Below are 14,929 nucleotides of genomic sequence, written 5' to 3'. Positions count from 1 at the left end.
GTAGCCCCAGCTCGCCACAACTAGAGAAAGCCCTCAACAACGAAGACCCAACGCAGCCAAAAATAAAATGAATAAATTTTTTAAAAATAGAACTTCATTAAAAAAAAAAAACTTTGAGGGCTTCCCTGGTGGCGCAGTGGTTGAGAGTCCGCCTGCCGATGCAGGGGACACGGGTTCGTGCCCCGGTCCGGGAAGATCCCACATGTCGCGGAGCGGCTAGGCCCGTGAGCCATGGCCGCTGAGCCTGTGCGTCCGGAGCCTGTGCTCCACAACGGGAGAGGCCACAACAGTGAGAGGCCCGCGTACCACCAAAAAAAAAAAAAAAAAACTTTGAAAATAAAAATTATGATCAACGAATCAAAAAACAATTAAATGGGTTAAGCTCAAAATAGACACAAGAAGAGAATTAGTGAAAAGGAGGATAGTAATGAGGGATTTATCCAGAATACTGCATAGAAAAACAATGAGATGAAAAATATGAAGCCACAGTTAAGACATGTAGGTTTTAACTGGGATACTCCAACATATGCCTAAAGAGTTTTAGAAGTAGATAATAGTGGGATGAAAGATAAAGCAATATTTTTAGGAGATAATTGCTGAGAATGTTACAGAAATAGAGTTCTCGGACTAGAAGAGTACCTAACAAAATAAATACCAACCCCAAAATCCATATCTACATTCCATCAGAATTTACTGAGCACTCATTATATGACAGGCACTCTCTTAGGGACCAGGGATACTGCAGTGAACAAAATAAACCAAGTGGTTGCCTTCATGGAATTAACATTCTAGTTTATGGATATTGAAAATAAATGATAAATAAGTGAATACATAATATGTTAATTGGCTATAAGTATAATAAGGACAGTGAACTAGGGTAACAGAGAAAGAGATGCTTAGCTTTAGAAAACTGGGGAGTAAAAGGAAGGTTGCATGTTGCTACTGAATAATTAACAAATAACTGTCCTTAAAGGTGGTATTTGGGTAGAGACTTAAAGGAAGGAAGTGAGAGACATGGAGCTCTCACAGAAGAGTTTTCCAAGCCACGGGACCTGTAACAAGTGCAAAGCACTGAGGCAAGAGCATAACTCAAAGAAAAGCAAACTTAAACTGACTCTAGTCCCTCATGCAAGCGCATGCCCTAGAGATAGCAGCTTGCAGAGTCACAAGTAAATTTAAGTCCCTGATATGACTTCCCCAATAGCCCTTGATCAGTAGTCTCCCCTGCCTTCCAATGCCTTTCCCTTATGTGCCCCTTAGATAAGACACCCTGTGGGGCTTACCTGAAAGTACTCCACCCATAAACTTTAATAAAGGCATGTACCCCAGGTCTGTCCTTCTCTGTCTGCACTCTGCCTTGATCTCCCCGTGTTGTCCCTTGAAGCATGCCAAGTACTTCCTCCAGGACCTCTGAGTAATAAATTTTTCTATTTCAATTTTTCTTCTGGTCTGTTGTTGAACCATGGCTCACCAACCACAACCCTGTGCTCTACTTAACAAGTATTAATTTAACAAATTTATAACAGCTACCAGCTGAGAGTGAGAATGAGAAACAAAGTGTTAGAAGTTGGGAATTCCCTGGTGGTCCAATGGTTAGGACTCGGCACTCTCACTGCTGAGGCCGTGAGTTCAATCCCTAGTTTGGGAACTAAAATCCCATAAGCCATATGGTGTGGCCGAAAACATTTTTTTTTAAAGATTAAAAAAGAAGTTGACAAGTGAGTAAGCATAAAATAGTCTTCTAGGATACTGGGATAGTAAGTGAGCCAGAAAACCAAAAAAAAAAAAAAACAGGACGACTACCAGGCAGTACTAAGCACTGAGGTTAATGGTCATAAATTTACATAAGACCAGTCATCATGCTTCAAAGTTTTTCTCTAGCCATGGTCAGCCCTCTGGATGTAGGCACACAGTAGATGAAGAGTTGGAATAAACAACGTTTGAAATTCCACAAACATGTTATGTCTACTAATTTTACTGTTTGCACTTTATCCTGCTTTATTATTTTATTTCCTCTTTACCAAGCATTATCAGCACATTTAATGCATGATCACAATCCACTGTCTTCAACCAGGATTTCTTTTTATTTGTTTCTTTTATTAACAGTGAAACTAAACATACTTTCAGAAATTAAAATGCCTTTTCCCCCCTAATTTGCCATTGCCTGTCAATGTATCTACTATTTTATATCTTACTATTTTTACTGATCTATAAAACTATTTTATATATTAAAATACATATTTTTTATCACTTGTTACTAACATACAATTTCAAAATATCACTTGAAGTTTTAATTTACCATTATAAAATCATAACTATTGAAAAAGAATACTACATCCATTTAAGGTACAGTTGACCCATGAACAAGGCAAGTTTGAACTGCATATCTACTTATCTGCGGATGTTTGTCAATAGTAACCACTACAGTACTATAGGGCCATGGTTGGTTGACTCTGTGGATGCAGAGATACCAAGAATATGGAGGCCAACTATAAATTATACAGGGATTAACCCCTGGTTGCTCAAGGGTCAACTGTATATGGATCAGGAGAAAAATAACTTCAAATCCCAAAGGGTAGGGCATGACTGGGTTTAGCCAAGGACAAAGACCCAGGTTGAGACAGCCAAGATATTAATTCCAGTCAGAAACTTCCTCTGTAAATTCCTTCCTGAATATACATGAATCTATTTTTAACTTCCCAGGAATTAGTTTAATTTACGAGGATAAAGTCTTTCTAATCCACTCTTTTATAACAAGCCTAAAAAATACCAACTCTTGTCAAAATAAATTCTGGTGGTCCTTTTAAATGAGATAAGGATAAAATTAGACTATAGGCCACAAACCCCAAACAAAAGCATTATTACAGCTTCCAAATTAGCTTGGTACCAGAGCAATTATCTCCTACCATGCAAGTATGTACACACCTCATACTCTAATCCAGTGCTACTCAGTGTGGGTCATGAAAGAAATAGCATCAGCATCACCTAGGAACTTGTTAGAAATGCACCATCTTCCTCCCACCCTGAAGGTAGAAACTCCAAGGGTACAGCCCAGCAATCTGTGCTTAACAATAAGGTGCTATGGACTGAAAGTTTCATACCCATATGTTGAAGCCTTAATCCCCAATGTGAGGGTATCTGGAGGTAGGGCCTTTGGAAGGTCATGAGGGTAAGGCCCTCATGAATAGGATTAGTGACAGAGAGATTAGAGAGAAAGATGATCTCTCTCTCCATCATGTGAGGATGCTTCAAGAAGGCAGCTGTCTACAAGAGAGCTCTCACAAGGAATGGAGTTGGCAGGCTACTGGATATAGGACTTCCTAGCCTCCAGAACTATGAGAAATAAATGTTTGTTGTTTAAGCCACCCAGTCTATGGTATTCTGTTATAGCAGCCCGAACTAAGACACAAAGCCTCAAAAAATTCTGATACATACTAAAGTCTGAGAGTCACTGAAATAACAATAACTGACACATTTCTCAATAGATTAAGGTAAATAATATAATACTGAAAGTATAGGTCATAAATGAAATATGAATCTTCATATAAAATATAAACTTCAAAAATACACCTCAATGATATATTTTATAACAAAAAATTCCAAAATTCACTACTATGTTATAGTTTTGAAGTTGAAAAAAAATCACAATTCAAACTCTATATAGAGATTTGTTCAGCAGCTCCTCCTGGTGGTATGGAATATCTAATATTTTCTTAACAGAAAAATGCCCCCAAGAGAAAACAATGCTACAATATGAATACACTATTTTTTACTTGGAATAACACAATGAAAAAAATTGCTTTGAGTTTAAAAATCACCAACCTATCTGGTCAATTCAATTAATGTATAGTCTATGTATTTACAAGACATTAAAAAAAGGTTCCTAAAAATAAAGACACTGTCAAGAAGTTGATGATGATCAATGACTGAGAAAAACTCCTGTTTAGCTAATTAGAACCACTGATGTGCAATAATGATGTGAGCTAAGAATATCTGCAGACTTCTTTAGGATGAAAAATGAAGTGAAGAGAGGCTGTCAAATTTGTACAAGTTTAAAGCTCCAATCACTTTTCCCAAGAGTACCACCCATTTAAGCATTTAACATTGCTGTACTTAGCCACATGAATTACCATGCTAACTTTCTGCCATTTTTTTAGACTCAAAAATCTGAGAAATTATTCTAAATCATTAAGAAACAAAATTTTATTGTGTTATAGACCATGCCATATATTATACAATATGACAGGATCATACTTTCTGGGTTTGAGCCCATTTTTAATGAGATGTCAAAAAAGAAACATTTAACCATAAATGAGGCAATGATATTGGTCTGAATTAGAAAACAAAGAAAATAAAAAAGCAAAACTTACTGAAGTTGATTATTCTTAATTAACAGTAATGCACAAAATAAACATTGTACTAACATTTTCTTTCATTTAAGAACAGAATCTATTAAAATGTACATTTTATTCTTATTAACAGCTTTCCATTTAAATACATTCTCAATTTCTACTATGCGTTAGGACTCTAGAACAGTAACACTTACAAAAATGGAAGTTTAGGGAAATGAGAATTATACCATTACAAATTATTTATTCTTTTATCCACAAAATGTTTTATAACTATTTTCCTATTTTGAGTATGTATAATAAATTACTAGAATGGTATCTATGAATAATGTAATAAGAAAACTCAAAAAAGAGAAAAACCTGAAAACTTAACACAAATATTTTCAAACATTTATGCCACAGTAAAAACAGCTATAGAAAAATCTCTTAATATTCTGAATGAAAATACATTACTAAGTCAACAGATCCTAATACACATAAAACCTCTGGTATAAAAGATTTTAAAGGTTCAAGTATACTTGAAACATCTGTTTTGGTCTTAAGATCACAACTTAATATTTATTACATAATCCAGAATGTCTAACTACTGTATTTTGTTTTTCAATATAAAATATATATTTAAACTACAGGTGAAAGCCAAAACCTGTGCTAGAAGAGTCAGCCTGAGACATGAAAAATTATTCTTTTTTTCCCTGTTCAATCAGGTAGCTCCAAATTAGAACAAAGAAGAGAATTAGGCTACAACATCTGAATCTGAAAAATTATGGAGTACTGATGAACTCTTTAAACAAAGAAGTGATAACTTAATAGAACATAACAGTTTAGATTTGATACATGACTAAATAATATACCATTGTTTCAGATATCCTTATTCATTTAACATCATTTCTAAGTACACAAAGTTGAAACTCAAAATCTTTTCTATTTTATGGTTAGAAATTAAATGACTCTATTTAGTTCCTGATTTTCCTGTTCCTTTTTTTTTAACCGCATGTCCAGTTACTTCTGCATATACTCAACATTTATTATCTAAAAAATCCATAAAAGAATTGGAAAAGATTGTGTATTATATGTCTTTAGTAATTGTGTAAATATTTTTTACCCAGAATTGAGAAGTCTCTTACAGTGTTCAAAAATGTCAGCACTTCAGAACAGACTGTTTTAACATCTGCACATCACCAGGGTTGCCCCCAAGGATTTTTAAATGATGACTGCCTGTGCTGAGTAAAGTGCTAACTTGCACCTTGCATTTCAAACTGTGTCCTGAGCAGCCATCCAGTTGGTACAACACCAGCTGAATTCCCACAGGCCACTGTTCACTCAGGCTTGACTGCAATTATCATGTCAATATTTTGTGCTCCGATATGCAGATATGCACACATGAAAGTTGCATAATACCTCCTTCTCCATGGAATGTTGACTTATGTTCAATGTTCTGGGAATTTTTAATGAAAGCAGACATAAACTTTCATCAAATGAAGACAATCACAATTATTTTCTCTTAAAATCAAAAATTATATTTCTGTGTCACCTTCTGCCATGCATACAAAGGCTAATTTTTTAAAGTAATTATGCTTTACTACAATTTCACAATTCTTTAATTTAAAGGTCTTCGTAAAAGTTAAAAGACTATCTGTCAAGCTTCCTGCATGTATAGTAAGAGTTCAAATGTGTTTCTTCGTACTCTATTGCATGTTTTTTCACCTTAAACAGTAGAGTGGCTCCAATTAAACACCTTTCTGTTAGTCCCTTTGACCATCTTGCCAGTCATCCACATCGCTGCCTAGGCATTCGTGGCTGTTGCAACAGGAAAAGTGCTCAGCAAAAATATATTTATGCTCTGTGTGGAGCTGCCTAGCAGCACTGCTGCCAGATGGAAGAACTCTGGCAGCTATACTTCTGTGGTCTCCAACCAGCCATGCTACCACCATGCTCCAAAATGCAACCCTTTTGCAGGCTGTGTTAGCTTAATACACATGGGACAGTGTACAACTATACAGCAGCTGTGCAACCCATGTGTTTAGGAGTGGAATGGAACAGGAGGGAGGTTTTCCCAGTCATGAGAGTATATAATATAACCTTATAACAACAGCCTGCTTATTAAGCACCTAAACTTTAACTATAAACATAAATATGAGATAATCTCTCATCCTCTGTGAGGTTAAATCCTTAAACAATAGTATTTCAAGGATATAACATGCATACCTAAATAAACATGCAATAAATACTAAAAATCATCTTACTTTTTAAATTCCTTTTATGGTTACCATTTTTCAGGACTGAGTTTTCATTTCAAGAAAGAAAGAAAAAGAGAGAGAGAAAGAATCCTTGAAAATAGAAGAGCAAAAGAAAACAAGTATTGAGAAGCCTATCACATTATAAGTATAGAATGTTAAAAGGAAAGCAAAACGTGTTTTCAAGATTTATACAAAGATAAGGTGTTTGGATGTAAAAACAACTAGGAAAATAAAGCAATTTCTGTATAGGTTTCATGTGAAAATATAAATTAAAAAGTAAAAAGTATTAATTTTGGTAAAATCTAAACATCTTCAATTTGAGATTTAGATACATTTTTGAGTTTGAGTATTCAAGTACAATATACACTATTTTAAGAAGTAAAAGATTTAATATTAAAGAATTATTAAACATCAAAAAGGAGTTACTTTTGGAAACCTATTATTTACAAGATGCTAACTGGCTTTTCTCAAGACTCTCCAAAAACAAACATAAAACGTATTTACACTATAACATGAGATGATGAATATGATGATTATAATTACGATACATTGATTAACTCAAAACAACTCATTATTCTCATTTCACAAAAAGAAAACTAAAGCAAATAAAAGTAATTATTTTGCCTCAATTCATACAACAAGCAAGTGGTGGAGCCAAGGTTCCAAACCAAATGGCCCTGTTTACATAGATGTGTTCTTTTTGTTTTTTCTTTTTTTTTGCGGTACACGGGCCTCTCTGTTGTGGCCTCTCCCGCTGCGGAGCACAGGCTCCGGACACACAGGCTCAGAGGCCATGGCTCACGGGCCTAGGCACTCCGCGGCATGTGGGATCTTCCCGGACCGGGGCACGAACCCGCATCCCCTGCATCGGCAGGCGGACTCTCAACCACTGCGCCACCAGGGAAGCCCCATAGCTGTGTTCTTAACCAAGAATCATGAAAAATAATTTCTTTACAGATATGAGTTCAATATTAAACAAGTTTCAATGAAAGATGTGTAAATTTTTCTCTAACAGTCTTTATACCTGTTAAATATTGACTCAGATTTTTTTACGCATAAAGATAAAAATATTCACCTTCTAGTTTAGAGTGTCTTCTGGAATGTCAGAATTGCCTGTGAAGCTGTTTTAAAATGCAGATACCCCAATCTCATCATAAACCTTGATAAATCACAATCTCATAGAGGTCATGAGTAAATTACAGCTCAGAAACCTCTTAAAACAAATGCATCTACAACTCAGTAAAGACAATATTGATATAAATGCCTTTTCTCTATCTATTATAACTCCTCAATGATTAAAATTAAATATGACATTCCTTACACATCCCTGATCAAAGTTTTGACCACTTGAGAGAACTTTTTAAGTATCGATGCCAATTTTGAGTACCTACTACAGGACAAGATTTTAACTAGATGCTTTCCCAATCCCTCAACAAACTCCTTTTAAAATCCTTTTAACAGATGTGGAAACTGAGGCCTAAAGAATTTAAGTACGGAAGGCATGGAAATATTTGCAATTTAAACTCTAATCTGTATGACTTCTAAGTCTGTGCTCTCAACCATCTGTTAGGGACTGGAAGTTTGTGTGCCCCCAAACTTCATATGTTGAAATGTAATCCCCAATATGATGGTATCTGGAGGTGTGGAACTGGGAAGTAATTAAGTTATAAGAGTAGAGTCCTCATGAATGGGATTGGTGCCCTCACAGGGCAATGAAGAGACCAGAGCTCTCCTTGCCACATGAGGATATAAGAAGTTGGCACCCTGCAACCCAGAAAAGGACTCTCACCAGAATTTGACCATGTTAGTGCCCTGACCTTGTGCTTCCAGTCTTCAGAAAGTGAGAAATAAATATATGTTGTGTAAGCCACCCAGTTTATGGTATTTTATTAAAACAGCCTGAGCTGAGAGACCATCTTTACTGACTGTCGATTTGAAAATTCCTGACGTTAAAATTTAAACAGATTTCCAGAAGTTCTGATTTTATATAAATCTTTAATAGATTCATGGGTGAATCTATTAATGGGTGAATCACTCACAATTCATGGGTGAAAAACAAATCTTTAATCACAGAAAAAGTAATCTTTTAATTTAACAAGCATGACAAAACAAACAAGATGTTGAGACAGAATAAATGCAGGAAAGAGAGCTTGTTTAGTTAATAAAGGAGGGGGCTTCCCTGGTGGTGCAGCGGTTGAGAGTCCGCCTGCCGAGGCAGGGGACACGGGTTCGTGCCCCGGTCCGGGAAGATCCCACATGCCGCAGAGCGGCTGGGCCCGTGAGCCATGGCCGCTGAGCCTGCGTGTCCGGAGCCTGTGTCCGCAATGGGCGAGGCCACAGCAGTGAGAGGCCTGCGTACCGCAAAAAAAAAAAAAAAGTTAATAAAGGAGGTCAGGGAAGATATCTCTAAAATAATTATTACATGTTTTACCACAACCAGGTTCCTGAGAAACACTGTTTTTTCTTCCCCTGACCTCTCTCCCCTCACATAATAAGCAGAATGCTGAGCGCATATTAGGCATTTAGGTAATAATTCTGAATTAAATAAAAAGTATTTATAAGCACCATTAGGTACACAAACTATACCACAATCTATATAAATCTAGAACTTAAAAACTCATAAAAGGGCTTCCCTGGTGGCGCAGTGGTTGAGAGTCCACCTGCCGATGCAGGGGACACGGGTTCGTGCCCCGGTCTGGGAAGATCCCACATGCCGTGGAGCGGCTGGGCCCGTGAGCCATGGCCGCTGAGCCTGCGTGTCCGGAGCCTGTGCTCTGCAGCGGGAGAGGCCACAAGAGTGAGAGGCCCACGTACCGCAAAAAAAAAAAAAAAAAACTCATAAAAAATACAGAAATTTCAAGACTAAAGACAATAAAAACATACATATAAATTGAATGCTTTGGTATTTTGTGCTGAGATGAAAGTACATTTTAAAAGGAAGAAACAATAGTCTTCATTAAGAAGCAAAGGATACAAGGAAAATGTCATACTGCTGGCCCAATAAACCAAGTATCTTTCATTTCTAGCAATACTATAGTTCAAAATTAGGATTAGGCATGGTTATACTCTCCCCCCAAATCGTTAGTATGACCTCTGCAACAGATCTACCTTCTAGTAGTTACTCGTTAAAATCCAATTCCTTGAATTCAACATGAAACATATTCAAATTTTAATCCTGAATTTAAGATTCCTAATTTAATCTTAAATGAAATAAAATATGACTAAGTAATATATTTATTTTATTTCTTAAAGTTTAAAGGCCTTGTGGTTGGCTCCTTTTCCCTGAACTAATCTACTTATAAAAGACTTTAAAGTCTAGGATCTTAAAATAAATTTAGATCACATTCACTTGTTTTCTTTTTTCCTAAGCGACAACATTTTCTTTGTTAACACTCAGGTGAAAGCTAATTCTCTCTTTGGGGAGTAGTTAAAAACGGAAATTCTGGAACCATACTGCCTGATTTCAAACTTTGATTCCACCACTCATTACCTCTATAAGCTTGGGCAAATTACTTAACCTCTCTGTGGTTCATTTCCTTGATCTATATAATGAGAATAATAATAGAGTCTATCTCATAGGACTATTGTAGGAATTTAGTCAATACATGGAAAGCACTAATAACTGTGTGTGGCCTACTCGATAAACATACACTATTAACATTATGTTTGTTCTATGATGTATTAAACTACAAACACATGTAACTGAAAGTATATACTTATCATAATAGTACACAAAAATAATACTTTCCACATAGTTCAAAATATACTTCCTTATAAATACATCATTTAAAAAAAATCATTTGAATCATAGTACAGTTCAGTTCAGTGGGAAGTTACCTTTAAGGATTACCCAGGAATATCCTTTGTCTATTACAAGACAATAATTGACACTATGAAACCCAATAACAGCATCAATAGTTTTAATTATTTTCTCTTAAACCTCCCTGTAATAAAATTCATATTTTTCTTTTCTATTTATTCACACTAGCTTATATAGTAATAATGTACCTCATTTTAATCCCATTTATTCTCATGTTTTAATATTTTATTTATTCACGAGTTCTCTTTGTATTCCAGGTTTTTGTAAACAAAACCAACGTATTCAATCATTTTTCTATGAAGTCTCTGCTGTAAATACTTTTCCACCAAGGAAAAATGCCAAAAACACTATTCCTTTATTTCACCATTATTAAGTCACTTTCTTAAGAAACTTTGCTAATCACAAAAGATCACAAAGGATTCTAAATTTTGAAATAGAAAAATCAGTTAGGAACTAATCATGCTGGAATTCCATACAAAACAGAAATAAACATTAGACAAGGGACTCCCCTGGTAGCGCAGTGGTTAACAATCTGCCTGCCAATTCAGGGGACGTGGGTTTGATCCCTGGTCCAGGAAGAATCCACATGCCACAGAGCAACTAAGCCCGTGTGCCACAACTACTGAGCCTGCACTCTAGAGCCTGCGAGCCACAACTGCTGAAGCCCTCACGCTTAGAGCCCGTGCTCTGCAACAAGAGAAGCCACCACAATGAGAAGACTGCGCACTGCAACGAAGAGTAGCCCCCGCTCACTGTAAGTAGAGAAATCCCATGCACAGCAACGAAGACCCAATGCAGCCAAAACTAAATAAATAAATATTTTTTTTTAAATTAGAAGAGAATGATTTAATTCTAGCACACAGAATGTGTGCCAAGGCTCCCAGGGGTGCTGTAGCAAACACACAGGGGCTCTTTTGGATATTTTAAACAGGGGAAACACAGCAGTACTTAACATCTGTTGGACACTGCACCAACTACTAGCTAAAGTAAGTTCCGAGTTTCAATATCACATTGCACTACATTCCTTTCATGGAGTCATGTCCTTATGAAGTTGAGTTTTTGACAACTGCTGTGATAAAAATCAAGGTGAGAACAAAAAGCATAGTGAAACAAGAAATGAGGGTGGTAGTGTCCAATCTGAACCCGAGGTTTGAGAAATCTGTCTAGTACCCAACAGTCTCACACATCCTGTAACAAATAATAATGGCTATTAAAGAATTAAGTTAAAACATTATTTTTAATCTATATGTATATTTTTGATGATTATTAAATTGTTAGAACATACATACTTGGTTGATAGAACTCTCAGGTACTTCTCCTTAAATTGAAGTGCCATGAAAATATTACTGAGATAATTAGGGCACTATGAACTGAGACAATTTGGGAACCTAGGAGTTAATATCTAAAGAAAGCAAATTTATTATTTAAATGACTAAAGATTACAATCTGTGAATAGTTATTAATTACAACACTTACAGTAACAGAAATCTTTACTAAAACGTCTCTCAACTTCCGGTAGTAGTTCTTAATTCCTATAATTACAATTCTACTCAGTCTCAGTCAACTTTAATCTCACCTTATCCTATACTATCCTAAGCATTTCAGCAGGCTCTTACATTCCTCTTCAAGTCTAAAACTGAAGGAGTGTTAAGAATATAACAACTCAAGTAATAAGAAGTAAGTCGTATACCCTCAAGGTTAAATATAGTTGTTTTAGCACAAATTTTTAACCACTAATAATTTCCAGGTACAGACATCATTATTTACATCAGTCAATCAACTTTATTGTAAGAGGGCTATCTGAAACTCTAAATACAACAATAAAATTTGTTGAATTTTTTTATATCTGGTACTTCAGTGGAAAATTTAACTTGCAATGTGAATAAAATTAAGCTAATCAGATTTTTTAAAAACCTCCTTTCTTGGCATAATTTCAATTGTATATTAAGTTACTATCTGTTCACAATGCATTATGTATTTTAAATTGTCTGAATTTTTTGGGTCATTCCTCAGCATATAAAGCTGAGTTAAATTTTTCTTCCAACCATAGAGAGATACAGACACCAAAATTACCCTGCTGCCTTAAAAAACTTAAAAACTGTACAAAACATACAGAATATTTTCAGACACTGGACACAGATAGCAAAGGACAATGATCCCTTAAGGAAGGAAACTAATGAGGTAAGCTTATGATTGCTGCAGGTCACTATCTAAAAGCAGTTTCCAAGCTACAGTGAAGGAAGGGAAACCCAAACAGAGCTCAGGGTCTCATTAAGTGGAGTAAGACATAGACTGGAGTTCAGGAAAGCCAAGGTACATAGAATTTGTGAGGCAAAATACTGGAGGATAGAGATACACTGAGAGGATGGCAGAGGGCACTTGTTTGAAAACTGATCTGTCCATGACTGAGAGGAAAGTACTCCAAGCAAGGGAGAGAATTACTGGAAAGCAATAAACAATTTCTAGAGGTGACAGAGGACTAAAAATTGTTCATGTTACCATCAGTTGGAGAGGAAAGATGTTGTAATATACAGGAGATAAGACAGAGTTCCCACAAGGGCCATGTCTTAATAGTGGAACTAAATTCACCTTACACAGGAAGAAATGCTTCCCTGTATCTATGCTAACAATGTCTCAAAAAGATCAAACTGAACTACAAGTAACTGCATTCAAGAAAAAGTCCAATATTTTTAAAGGAATACAAGAATCATCAAACACACATAAAATTCACACTATCCAGAATCTAATCAAAAATCACCAGGCATGCAAATGAGAAATATATGATCCATAATGTAGAGAAATATCAATGACTCATATAATGAAATCAGGAAATTCAAGGACCTTAAATGCCTATTATAAATATTAAAAATATACTCAAGATTTTAAAGAAAAACATGACTATAACAAACAAATGGAATATGTAAAAAATGTAAGAACTTCTAGAGGTGAAAAATTTAGTAACTGAAATGAAAAACACATTAGAAGGGATTAACAGGACATTAGATACTGCATAGGAAAATATCATAAAACTTCAAACAATAGGAATAGAAGTTATAAAATAAAACTGAAGTATTTTCTTAGCAATGCCTAAGACCCTTTAGCTGAATTACTCAGTCTTATTTATGAGTACCACAGTATTTTCCAAACAATATTTTTTAAACAATATTGTGTTCATCTGGATAATTAACAATTTTCACCAGTGAAAAAAAGTAACTTAAAAAGAATGCCAAATTAAAAAAAGAAATGTGGGGCTTCCCTGGTGGCGCAGTGGTTGAGAGTCCGCCTGCCGATGCAGGGGACACGGGTTCGTGCCCCGGTCCGGGAAGATCCCACATGCCGCGGAGCGGCTGGGCCCGTGAGCCATGGCCGCTGAGCCTGTGCGTCCGGAGCCTGTGCTCCGCAACGGGAGAGGCCACAACAGTGAGAGGCCCGCGTATTGCAAAAAAAAAAAAAAGAAAAAAAAAAAAGAAATGTGAGTTTTTCTAGAAGCTATAAATGCATTCAACGTAAATATAAAATAATTTTTAAAAATTAATAATCTTTGTTTTAACTTCAACATGAAAAATATGCTCCATAATACATGCCTTCAAATTAGAAATGAATTAATCTTCAGAACTTCTCTTAGAAACACAAATAAGAAATCTATACACGTGATAATTTTCTTCATATGTTTTCCCCCCTGACAACCACTAATGGTACCTTTATTTTTTAATTGAAGTATAGATGATTTACAATATTGTGTTAGTTTCAGGTGTACAGCAAAGTGATTCAGATTTTTTCAGATTATATTCCATTATACATTATTATAAGATATTGAATATAATACCCTTTAATATACAGTAAGTCCTTCTTGCTTAAACCCATACTCCTAATTTGTCACTCCCTCCTCCCTATCCCCTTTGGTAACCATAAGTTAGTTTTCTATGCCTGTGAGTCTGTTTCTGTTTTGTATATTGATTCATTTGTACTATTTTCAGAATCCACATATAATTGACATCGTATAGTATTTATCTTTCTCTGTCTGACTTCACTAAGTATAATGTCCTCTAGGTCCAACCATGGTGCTGCAAATGGCAAAATTTCACTGTTTTTAATATATTTCATTGTATGTATATAACACAACTTCTTAAACCAATCGTCTGTTGATGGACACTTGGGTTGCTTCCATGTCTTAGCTATTGTAAATAGTGCTGCTATGAACATTGGGGGTGCACATACCTTTTCAAATCAGAGCTTTCGTCTTTTGCAGATATATGCCCAGGAGTAGAATTGCTGGACCATATGGTATCTCTATTTTCAGTTCATTAAGGAACCTCTGTACTGTTTCCCATAGTAGCTGTACCAATTTAAATTCCCACCAACAGTGTAGGAGGGTTCCCTTTTCTCCACACCCTCTCCAGCTTTTATTATTTGCAGACTTCTGGTAACAGCCATTCTGACTGGTGTGAGGTGATACCCCATTGTGGTTTCGATTTGCATTTCTCTAATAATTAGCAATGTTGATCATCTTTTCATGTGTCTGT

General features: G+C 35.7%; 1 protein-coding gene across 3 annotated transcripts in view; it reads right to left on the bottom strand.

Moving 5' to 3' along the window:
• CNTLN (centlein) overlaps nt 1-14,929 on the bottom strand; it is a 331,029-nt gene that overhangs the window by 255,325 nt on the left and 60,775 nt on the right. The gene's annotated exons all lie outside the window — the stretch shown is intronic.

Source organism: Lagenorhynchus albirostris, chromosome 7, assembly GCF_949774975.1.
Source record: "Lagenorhynchus albirostris chromosome 7, mLagAlb1.1, whole genome shotgun sequence".
Taxonomy (NCBI): Eukaryota; Metazoa; Chordata; class Mammalia; order Artiodactyla; family Delphinidae; genus Lagenorhynchus; species Lagenorhynchus albirostris.
This window is presented reverse-complemented; position numbering and strand designations above follow the sequence as displayed.